Source organism: Leptonychotes weddellii, chromosome 12 (genome assembly GCF_054177405.1).
Source record: "Leptonychotes weddellii isolate Sample4059 chromosome 12, ASM5417740v2, whole genome shotgun sequence".
Lineage (NCBI taxonomy): Eukaryota > Metazoa > Chordata > Mammalia > Carnivora > Phocidae > Leptonychotes > Leptonychotes weddellii.
This window is the reverse complement of record NC_138380.1, coordinates 80,288,526-80,299,852: the sequence shown is the minus strand read 5'-3', so window position 1 is coordinate 80,299,852 and position 11,327 is coordinate 80,288,526.

The window sequence follows — 11,327 nt, the reverse complement described above, 5'->3', positions numbered from 1 at the left end:
AGTTGTTGCTCTTCTTTTCTTCCATCTCCTGTTGAGTTCGTAGGTGTTCAGAATGGTTTGATCCCTATCCAGCTGAATTCCTGAGACCAGATGAAATCCAGGTCTCCTACTCCTCTGCCATCTTGCTCCTCCTCCCGTTCCACAAACTTAATAAGCCCATTTATCAACTATTCAATTGAAGTTGAACAGTTGCTTGCTGGCATTCATACCTTCTAGATTAGCACAGAGCAGAGGTTCTCAACTTTGGCAGGACTTTAAAATCACCTGCCAAAGCTGTTAAAAGTCTGATGCCCTAGGGTCATCCCAGACCAATTAATCAGAATCTCTGGGGTGGGTTTCCAGGTGATTCCAACCTGCAGCTAAGGCCGAGAATCACTGGTACGAAGATTGTCAACTTCAGGGTGCCTAATCCTTGGTGGGGGGGCTCCCCCCTCCCCCAACAGAAATTTGGCTCAGTAGGTTTGGGATTTTCCCAAGATCTGTATTTCTTACTTGCATTTTACTTGATGCTAATGCATATGGCTCTGGTTCACACTTTGAAAAATACTACTACAGTGACAGAAATTCCTGATTTTTTTCATCCTAATCACAGATCTCTTCTGCTACTCGATAAATCTGGTCCCCCCGGGCTTTGTTAATAAGGCTCTTTACCCCAAGCTAATAATTTTTCTTGCTTTGCCCTGAGACATGTTCAAGATCCTCACATATCACTCTCAATGAGTGGGTCCAAAAATGGCCGCATAATCCAATGAAGTCCTGACCAAGGTTGAACACAATGGAAAGATTACATCATGGTTTCTGCATGCCATGCTTTTGGTAATAACTCCTGGAGGTGTGCTTTAAAAAATAACAATACAATGGGGCACCTGGGTGGCTCAGTTGGTTAAGCGTCTGCCTTCGGTTCAGCAGAACAGAGTCTGCTTCTCTGTCTCCTGCTCCCCCTGCTTTCTCTCTCTGTCAACTAAATAAATAAAATCTTAAAAAAAAATAACAATATTCAACACAATCATCAATATCAAAATGTAACAGTAGGGTTGTTCTGCTAGGTCACTATGAGCCTGAGAATACTTTTTAAGTAAGCTTATGCAAAATTGATCCCTCCGAAGGGTGCATTTGTACTTTACCTTTTGAAGTTTTATCCTTATTAAATTTTATCATGTTTTTTTTAAATTTTAAATTTTTTTAGAGAGAGTGTGCACGCAGTGCACAGTGAGGAGGGGCAGAAGGAGAGGGAGAGAGAGAATCTTAAGCAGACTCCACACCCAGCATGGAGCCCAATGTGGGGCTCGATCTCAGGACTCTGAGATCATGACCTGAGCTGAAATCAAGAGTCAGCTGCTTAACCGACTGAGCCACCCAGATGCCCCACCTTGATTATTTTTGACTGCTGCTCAACTAATCACCTTAATGTCACTGGCAAATGATGGGCACTTGTCTGTTTTATTATCCACGTTGCTAAGAGAAATATGAATTATTCTGATGGCCAGGAGATACCCTGTACATTGGTACTTTATTTTCTTTTTTTTTTTTTTAAGATTTTATTTATTTATTTGACGGAGAGAGACACAGCAAGAGAGGGAACACAAGCAGGGGGAGTGGGAGAGGGAGAAGCAGGCTTCCCGCAGAGCAGGGAGCCCGATGCGGGGCTCGATCCCAGGACCCTGGGATCATGACCTGAGCCGAAGGCAGACGCTTAACCAACTGAGCCACCCAGGAGCCCCTGTACATTGGTACTTTCTGTTTCCCCAGGCTCACCTTGAACTCTATAGGCCTGTTTGAATCATCGTAGCCCAGAACGTGGTCACAGTCAACATTGTGGAATGGAAAGGGAGTGAATGGACTTTGGGATGAAATAAACCTAGTTCAGACTCCTAGCCCCACTTCTTGCTAGCTGTGTGACCTTCAGCAATACCCTAATTTTATAGAGCTTCAATTTATACCCCCTCTGGAAACGTGCAGCTATAATACTTCCCTCAAAGGGGTATTTTAGCAATGATTAAATGAAACACACCAATGTTTAACACATTGGGTGACACATAGTCAGGTGTTCAAGGTAAAGGTTTTTTTTCCTTTCATGTAATTTAGATAACATGAATAGCTAAGAGCATAAATATGGATGTTCTAACTTAATCCACTCAGAAATTATGGGAAAGGAAAAATCATTACATTGTGTTGGACTAACCCTCAGAAGGTGACTCAACCAAGGGTGACTGGGTTAACTCTAGCATCGGGCGAGGGTGGGCAGGGAGCACTCTGGGTGCTGGGTGGGAGCCAGGCCAGGAGCCCGAAGGCCACGGCCAAGAATGAGGCATGGGGTGAAGCCGAGGAGACGAACCTGAGCCAAGGAGAGGCGAGGACCGGTACTCGAAGGCAGCAGGGAGTCAAGGCTGAGCAATAGCCAGCCCTCAGAGAACCTGGAAGAAGCCTAGAGGCTGTAAAGTGTCAGCCTCAAGGAAGAGATCTAGAACCCAAGAGTCTACATCAGGAGCCCGGACAAGGTGGGACTCCCAAGCTGCAAGGTGCCAGGCTGGGGTCACCCGGGGAATAGGTTACAATCTCCCAAGGCACTCTGAACTTTTTATACTAGCCTGGCTAAACTTTTCCGTCCTTGCCAAAGTCTCTCCCTCTGTTAGTCTTTCTTTGATGGGTATAAATGTATTCTTCTATAATTAGGCACTATACTAAGAAGAGCAGGCTAAATAATGTCACTCCAAAATCTCAGTGACTTAACACAATAGAAGTTCATTTTAGGCTCCTATCACAGCCCGTGCTAACTCTGTGGGGGTGGGGAGGGAGGGGACGTGCTTCATGCAGTTACTCAGGAACCCAGGTTCCTTTGATATGGTGGTGCTGCCATTTCCCAACAGGGATTCTTAACATTGGTTCGGAAGATCTTTTTTACATTTTTAGCACCAACTTGTTAAGGAACTGCCATCTACCTCCAGCTCCCCTACCAGCTGCCTCCTCAAGTCTTTTGATTCCGTCCTTCCCGGCAACATGCTCATTAACGAATTCAGAAAATGTGGTTTTGACTAAGTAAACTGATAAACAGGTGCCAAACCTGGGCTGAATAGCAAACAAAACTGGTGATGTTTCCTTAGGTTTGGTTCTGAGCCCAGTCCTCTTATTTCCTTTGGTGGTTTGTGTAATAGAGAAGTAGCTCATTATATTTCTAAAATAAATTTTCAGCATGAGAAGAGATAGGCCTTTAATTTGGAATGGTTTTGATTTAGTTGGAGAAATTACTAGAGACTGTCCATAGAAATGAGACCCATCCACAAAATGAGAAAGAACCTCTTGGAGTCTCAGTTTCCCTTAGTGAAGGAAGTGGACTAGACAGTCCCCAGGGGTCCTTCTAGTCTTAGTCTTTAGGTTGTAGGAAGATGAAGAAAAACTTTATGAATATGATAGTCAAAGCTGAAAAATATCTAGTAGTTTTTAGTGGTTTATATGTGAATATGTTATCAAAGTGAAGCAGTTGTGAAATAAAAAATGTGCTAATAAAAATGTAGGGGCGCCTGGGTGGCTCAGGTGGTTGAGCATCTGCCTCCGGCTCAGTCATGATCCGGGGTCCTGGGATTGAGCCCTGCATCGGGCTCACTGCTCACTGGGGAGCCTGCTTGTCCCTCTGCCCCTCTCCCCGCTTGTGCTCGCTCTCTCTCTCTCCTCCATCATAAATAAAGAAAATCTTTAAAAAAATGTAGTGGGTATGTAGGTTAGCATTCTTAGTTGCAAGCAAGAGAAATTCTGACTGATTTAAGCAAAAAGGTAATTTATTGAAAGGGTCTTGGGGTAAGTCACAGAATCTCCTGGAAGGCCAAGCTCAAAACCCAGGTGAGAATCGGAGCCCAAATCATGCCAGAGACACATGCTTGGGACATGTCTGCTGTTTGAACTAAATGCTGAGGTACCATGGGCCCCCTAGGGCACAGATGAATTCTTGACCATTCCAGCTTCTTTGCTCCACTCATTCCAGATTTAAAGTCTCAGGCAGGAGCACCTGATTGGCCATGATTCGTTTACATATCTGAGCCCAAACTTCCAGTGATGGTGAAATCAAAAATCAGAATGGTCCACTCAGACCTATGTAATGGGGAAATTCCCCCAAACATAGGCAAAGGCTCCTTCAAATTCCATACAAATTTTCATTTCATCTAGCATACTGAGGATCATCTCTATCAGTCCAGAGGCAGGAAGAGAAAAGTCCTTTTTTCTAGGACTCTTTGCATTCTTCTACAAGTGAGGAGGTAGATCTCTCTCTTTAAAGTTTTGCCTCCTAAAAAGTATAGAACTGAAAAACACAAGCTTCTTGATGCATTCAAAATGAACAGTCCAATAGGTATAGGGAGACTAGATTAAGTTCCTCCATGATAGGTATCATGCATGTTCCCATTAGTTTTGGCAGCCCAGCTTCTGAACCTCCTTCCTATGTTGGGGAATTCTTCATTTTGTGCTTTACTGTCATGGACAGACTGCTAGCACCTGACAAGTTGAAAATTCGAGCTGCTTCCCATTTCACTTTCCCTGGTGGCCAAGTCTTGGGCACGTGATGCAGGCAGGACCAGCAGATGTGCCTGCCCCAGACCTCGAACTGGGCCTGGGAGACACAGAGGAGGGGACGGTGAGGAAGGCTCCCTGGCGGGGGAGGGGGGCAGTAGAGGTAGTGACGTGGGCGAACTGTAGATGCGGAGCCAGTGGGTTAGCCCTCCAGGCGTCCAGTGTTTGGTACTGGTCAGGAGGCAACCTCTTCAGACCCATTCCGCAGTGTGATTCAGGATTGTTGTCCTGGCTGCATAACCATGGTCCTGGGTGTCCAGTCACCTTGGTGACTTTGTGATCCTCAGTTTTCTTTGTCAGTCTCCTCCTCTGAAATGAACTAGTGTAGGTTTCTTTTGCTGGCAACTAAGAACTCTGATACATATTGGACCTTAGGATCCTCTCCCAGGGGCCAGCCCAGTGCCTGGTATACAGTGGAAGCACTGCATTTGTTACAGGTTGGCAAGAAGGAGGAAAGGAGGGGGAGAAGAAAGGATAGAAGGAGGGAGGAAAGGAAAGGAAGGGAAGAGAAAGGAAGGAGGGAGGGAAAAAGGAATAGAGTAAATAATTTGGAAGCTAATCCTTTTATCGTAATTTGTAACTTTCAGAGGTCTGGGGGTCACCCAAAATGAAGAACAGAGGGTATCTGGAGAAGGATACAGGAAGTTTACAGGAAGGTCACAAGGACAGGGGAAAACAGAGATTTATTTTGAGAGGGTCAAAAGAATGAGTGTGATGATTTGGCCTTAAGAAAAGATTCAGGGACCAAGAACAAGTATATTTATTGTTATATAGGTTCCGCTGCGTTTATCAGACCCAAACTAACTGTGACTTAAGGTAGAAGTGTGTTCCTCTCTCATGTTACAGTCAGGAAGTAGATGTCCTGGGGCACCTGGGTGGCTCCATCGGTTAGGCGTCTGCCTTCAGCTCCAGTCATGATCTGAGGTTCCTGGGATTGAATCCCGCCTCGGGCTCCATGCTCAGCATGGAGTCTGCTTGAGATTCTCTCTGTCCCTTTCCCTCTGCCCCTCTTGCTCCTGCTGTATAAGTAAATAAAATCTTAAAAAAAAAAAAAGGGGGCGCCTGGGTGGCTCAGTCGTTAAGCGTCTGCCTTCGGCTCAGGTCATGATCCCGGGGTCCTGGGATCGAGCCCCATATCGGGCTCCCCGCTCAGCTGGGAGTCTGCTTCTCTCCCTCCCTCTGCCCCTCCCCCCTGCTTGTGCTCACACTCTGCCTGCCACTCGTTCTGCTTGTGCTTACTCTATGACAAATCAATGAATAAAATCATAAAAAAAAAAAAAGGATATTGCCCTTGCCCACATGGTGACTACGGTGCACCCATCACATGACATCCACAGTGCAGGCAGCAGGAGGAGGAATGATGGGCATGCACCTTCCGTTAAGACGCTTCCCGGCGCTGACCATCCCAGTGCTTTCCCATCGTATGCAGTTGGTCAGCTCTTAGTAACATGGCCATACTGAACAATGCAGGCTTTCTATTCAAAGTCCATGTGAATGTCTGCCAGTCAAGGGTTCTATCATTATAGAGGAAGAGGAGAAAAAATATTGGAGAACAACCAATATTGAAGCAATCTCTGCTTCAACAAATAGCAGGTTACAACTTCAGCATATGGGATCAGATAAGAATCACCGTAGAATTTTCAAGGGTCGCTGAACACAGTTACTTTCGAATGTGAGAAATGCCTCCAGGTGTCTTAAAATGGGACAGTTGTCATTTGTAATGAAATAGGTTGAGAAAAGGGACAGCTCATGCTCAGCCCCAGCCCAATGTGTATATTCAGAAATGACAAAGGGTACAAAACAGCACTGAATGAAAGTTTAAAGGTCTTTCTCAGGGCAGATTGCTACAGCTAGAGTTGTATGCTTGCCCCGTGCTGTCCAAACGCTCCTCTGGGTCATTGTAGAAAATGCAATGGCCCCTAAGGAGGTCAGAGAGACCTCGGGCCTAGAGGAGACCCAGAAAATACCAAGGGAAATTTACAGATGACAAATAGAAGGGCAAATTGGGTGCAAGTTCAAAGCTGTGGAAATATCGTGGGGAGATAGAGGGCACTTGTATGTCTGAGTTATCTTGCAACACACTACTCGGGGCAAAGAGTAACGGGGCTCTAAGCCACTGGTGGCAAGGGCGGAGGGCAGCGTCTCGAGAATGACAGCTGGCTGCCAAGCCCCCGGGGCCCCTGCTGCCCAGCTGGCAGGCTCCCACTGACTCTTCTGAAGCACACTCTCTGCAACAGTCTGCAAGCCACTGCTTTCCTAGGAGAGCAGTAATGCTTGGCCCGTCTCCACTACTGTAAATGCCTCAAAAGCTTTTTATAGGCATTCTCTTTGAAAAGCTTTGAAAAGCTCAATGAAAGCTTTGAGATGCGGGCAGCCATCTTTCCTGTCTGCACAGAGGAGGCCCACCTGAGCTGGGAGGCCATGTGGCCAAGCCACAGAAGAAAGAAGAAGCGAGAGATACAGGGCTGGGGAGGAGAAGCAGAGACAAAGGCCTGGGAACGGGGAGCCTTGAGGGCTGGTAAGCCCTGAGCTTCCCAGTTATGGAAGCCAAAAGAGCCTCTGTGTTTTCTTAGGGTGGTTTGAACTGAGTTATCCTTGTAGCTAAAAGACTCATGGCTAAGATGCCCTTTATAGTACATTTGTCCTTCTTCCATTCCTTCTCTGCCTTTGACCCCTTTCTAGACTCCTGAGTGAATCGGCACAGCCAGACTCCTAAGCTGCGGGACCTACCCCTCTCTTCCTGGTTCAGGAGTTTTCCACCTCTGGCCAATTTTCCTAGTGTCCTTTGCCAGGTTCACCAACTGTGACCTAAAATTCTTATTTCTTCATTTCTTCCTGAGTCTCTCCTCACAGCTATTCCCCCACTTTTTTTTCAATCACCTCGGATGACTTCTCTGTTTTCTTTTGAGCAGATGTATCAAGTTCAGTTTTTTCTCTTTTGCTTTAGTTCTGTGACTTTGAAGCTGGTACCCTTATGTCTTCCTTCTCTTTCTGGTCTTTTTTTTTTTTAAGATTTTATTTATTTATTTGAGAGAGAGAGAATGAGAGAGAGAGCACATGAGAGGGGGGAGGGTCAGAGGGAGAAGCAGGCTCCCTGCCGAGCAGGGAGCCCGATGCGGGACTCGATCCCGGGACTCCAGGATCATGACCTGAGCTGAAGGCAGTCACTTAACCAACTGAGCCACCCAGGCGCCCCTCTTTCTGGTCTTAATGTTGGGACATTTGTATACATGTGTTCCTTTTTGACACAGAGATCACATACCGACCATCCGGCACCCTGCCAGCCTGTTTTTGTTTTGTTGCCATATTAGACACTGCTCTGTTACGTTTCATACCCCAAACGCTTCCAGACTACGCATTTCACTCTCATGGTTGATTGATGCCTCGTCTCTGGCTGCCCCCCATATCAAGCAAAAGTATTAGTCCTAAATGAAAACCACTGGCAAAGATTTCGTTCTTCTCATACCAGCAGGCCAGCAGTTCTGTTTCTCACTTTATTATTATTATTATTTTAGATTTCATTTATTTATTTATTTGGGGGGGGAGAGAAAGGGAGAGAGAGGGAGACAAGCAGACTCCACACGGAGTGTGGAGCCAGATAGGAGACTTGATCTCATGACCTTGAGGTCATGACCCGAGCCTGAATCAAGAGCCAGATGCTTAACCGACTGAGGCACCCAGGTGCCCCTCTCACTTATTCCTTTAATTCAAGCCTCAGACCAGCCCCTTTCTCCAGGGCTGTTAAAACTTTATAGTTATTTAAAGGCAAGTCATACAGTGCTTGCTTAGATTACCAGTCCAGTTGATAAATGTGGAAGGAATGAAGAATGTGACAAACACCACAGTAATAAGTGTGGCAGGTAAGACCCATCGATGGAGGGGCGCCTGGGTGGCTTAGTCAGTTAAGCGTCTGCCTTCAGCTCAGGTCATGATCCCAGAGTCCCAGGATCAAGCCCCACATTGGGCTCCCTGCTCAGTGGAAAGTCTGCTTTCCTCTCCCTCTGTTTCTTCCTCTCCCTCTGCTCCTCCCCCCACTTGTGCTCTCTCTCTCTCTCACTCACTCTCTCTCTCAAATAAATAAAAAAATTCTTAAAAAAAAGAAGAACCATTGATGGACGCTGAGAACTGTGGATAAAGTATAAGGAGAAACAGGATATTTGCATAGTTTCAAAGAATCTCCCTGCAAGAAATATATTGATTACAAGGGGGAAAATTATAAATTTACACTAGAGAAAACTAGGAGACATTGCCTTCACCAAGTGATCAAGGTTAGCATCACCACCAATAAGACACAGCAACATCATATAACCATGGTATGATGCACGAGATTCTTACAATATTCTTTCTAAGATGTTCTCGGCAAAAATGTATAATCTCAATGTAATCATGAGATATCAGAAAAACCCAAATCGAGAAACATTCCATAGAATAGCTAATCAATATTCCCAGAACCAGATTCCCAAATAAATGATTTACTTACAAGTTCCAAGTGTCAAGGTCATGATAAGGAAAGACTGAGGAAGTGTTACAGATTAGAGGAGACTAAGGACAGTGGACAACTGAGTCCACTTGACCCTGACTTGCATCCTGGACAAGAAAAGGACAGTAGAGGGCAACTGGTGAAATTTGAGTACTATCTGCAGATTAAGTAATGTTATTGTTGATGTTAGTTTTCTTTTTCCTAACTGTGGTTTTTTTTTTAAAAATTGAGATATAATTGACATATAACATTATATTAGTTTCAGGTGTATAACATAATGATTTGATAACTATATGTCACAAAATGATCACCACAATAAATCTAGTTAACATCCATCCTTGCACATACTTACAAATTTTTTTCTTGTGATGAGAACTTTTAAGATCTCTCTCAGCAACTTTCAAATATGCAATACAGTATTGTTAAGTATAGTCACTATGTTAATTTTCTAATTTAGATAATTACTGATTTACCATCTGGATTGTAGCCTAGGCATCAGGGTTTTATTTTATTTATTTTATTTTTTATTTTTTAAAGATTTTTATTTATTTATTTCAGAGAGAGGGAGAGAGAGAGCACAATCTGGAGAGACAGGCAGAGGGAGAGGGAGAAGCCGACTCTCCACCAAGCAGGGAGCCCGACGCGGGGCTCGATCCTAGGACCCTGAGTTCATGACTGAGCCAAAGGCAGACGCTTAACTGACTAACCACCCAGGCGCGCCAGCATCAGGGTTTTAAAGAGTTGCTCAAGGGGCGCCTGGGTGGCTCAGTTGGTTAAGCATCTGCCACTCTTGGCTCAGTCGTGATCTCAGGGTCCTGGGATCGAGTCCCGAGTCAGGCTCCCTGCTCGGTGGGGAGTCTGCTTCTCCCTCTCCCTCTGCTCCCCCCGCCCGAATTGTGCTTTCTCTCTCTTGTTCTCTCTCTCTCAAATAAACAAATAAAAGTCTTTAAAAAAAAAAAAATAAAAAGTTGCTCGAATGTTTCTAATGTGTAAAATTTAGGAACCACTGATCTATATCATAAGAAGGGAAGTCTTAAATATTAGTAATGGCTTGGGGACCAGCTGCAGCTTATCCCACTAGCCCTTGTGTATTAAGCCTTTGCAAAGATTGCAGCCAGCCATGACCTTGACTGGGATTCTGTGAAGGATTGGACTTCGGACAAGTGGGACACCTGCAGATCAGAGAGGATCCAGGTGTGGGCTGTGGCCCACATCCCCATCTCCTGGCCCCACCTCCTACTCCAGCCATTGCTGCACTGACCAGTTTCCTGCGGGCCTTGATGGGCCTTGTGCAGATGCACTTGAGCCTGGGCAGTGAACCTCTCACTTTTGGCCTGGGGTTTCGCTGATGCTGAGGTAAGGCACACCTACCTGTAGGAAGCCACCCTGGGCTTATTCATGCACAGCCTGGAAGAGTGGTTAAGTTAATAACAGTTCCACACATTATCCCCTCGGTAGACAGTTTGGAGGTGCCTTTCATTAGCTCTTCGGCAGGTCCTGGCAGGATGGAGCACCAGCTGCCCTTAGCAATGGCTGGCTCAGTTTCCTGTATATGGTTTCTCCCGCCTTCCCTGTTCCCTTTACCTGTCTTGCCCTATTTCTCCAGGAATCACATTCAAAAATAAACAACTTACAAATTCCAAAAGGTCTATTTTGCAGAGAACCGAGGCTAAGATAATCTTTGATGAAAACAATAAAATGACTCAAAATTGAGAACGTCATGGAAAATCCGGGATGTCTGATCTGGGGAGGAGATTCTCTTCTGTTCTTTTTGTTCTCTGACCCTCTCCTCCTCTTCTTTTTTATGGAAGGCAAAACAGCTAGTCCCGCACCAGCTTGCTTTCTTTTTTGACCCATCTGTCCTAGCTCTGCAGCTTTCCTCTGCTACCTCTGTCCTCGTGTTTCCACTTGAGGCTCATAGCTCACCCTCCCGAGCCCCTAGGCTGATGCCAGGGGAAACCAGGCTGCTTATAGCATTTTCCTGCTCCGCTTAAACAAATTCGTTGCTTGTCAGGCTGCTGCCTCTGTTGCCCTTGCAACCAACTCTCCTTTCCTCCTTCAGCATGGGCGTACGTCCCTTCACAGTTAGCCCAGGCTCTGCCTCAACTGCCGGCCAGTCCACCTGCCACCCGAGCGACCCATCCACACGGCCGCACTGCATGCCTTTTCTCGCGCTCATCATCACTGATGAAGTCATCAGCACCTTTCACCAGGGCTGCTCAGGATCTCATTACTTGGGCAGCAACGCAGTGAGGCAAATAGGGAAAGAATCAATGAAGAGGTAGTCCCT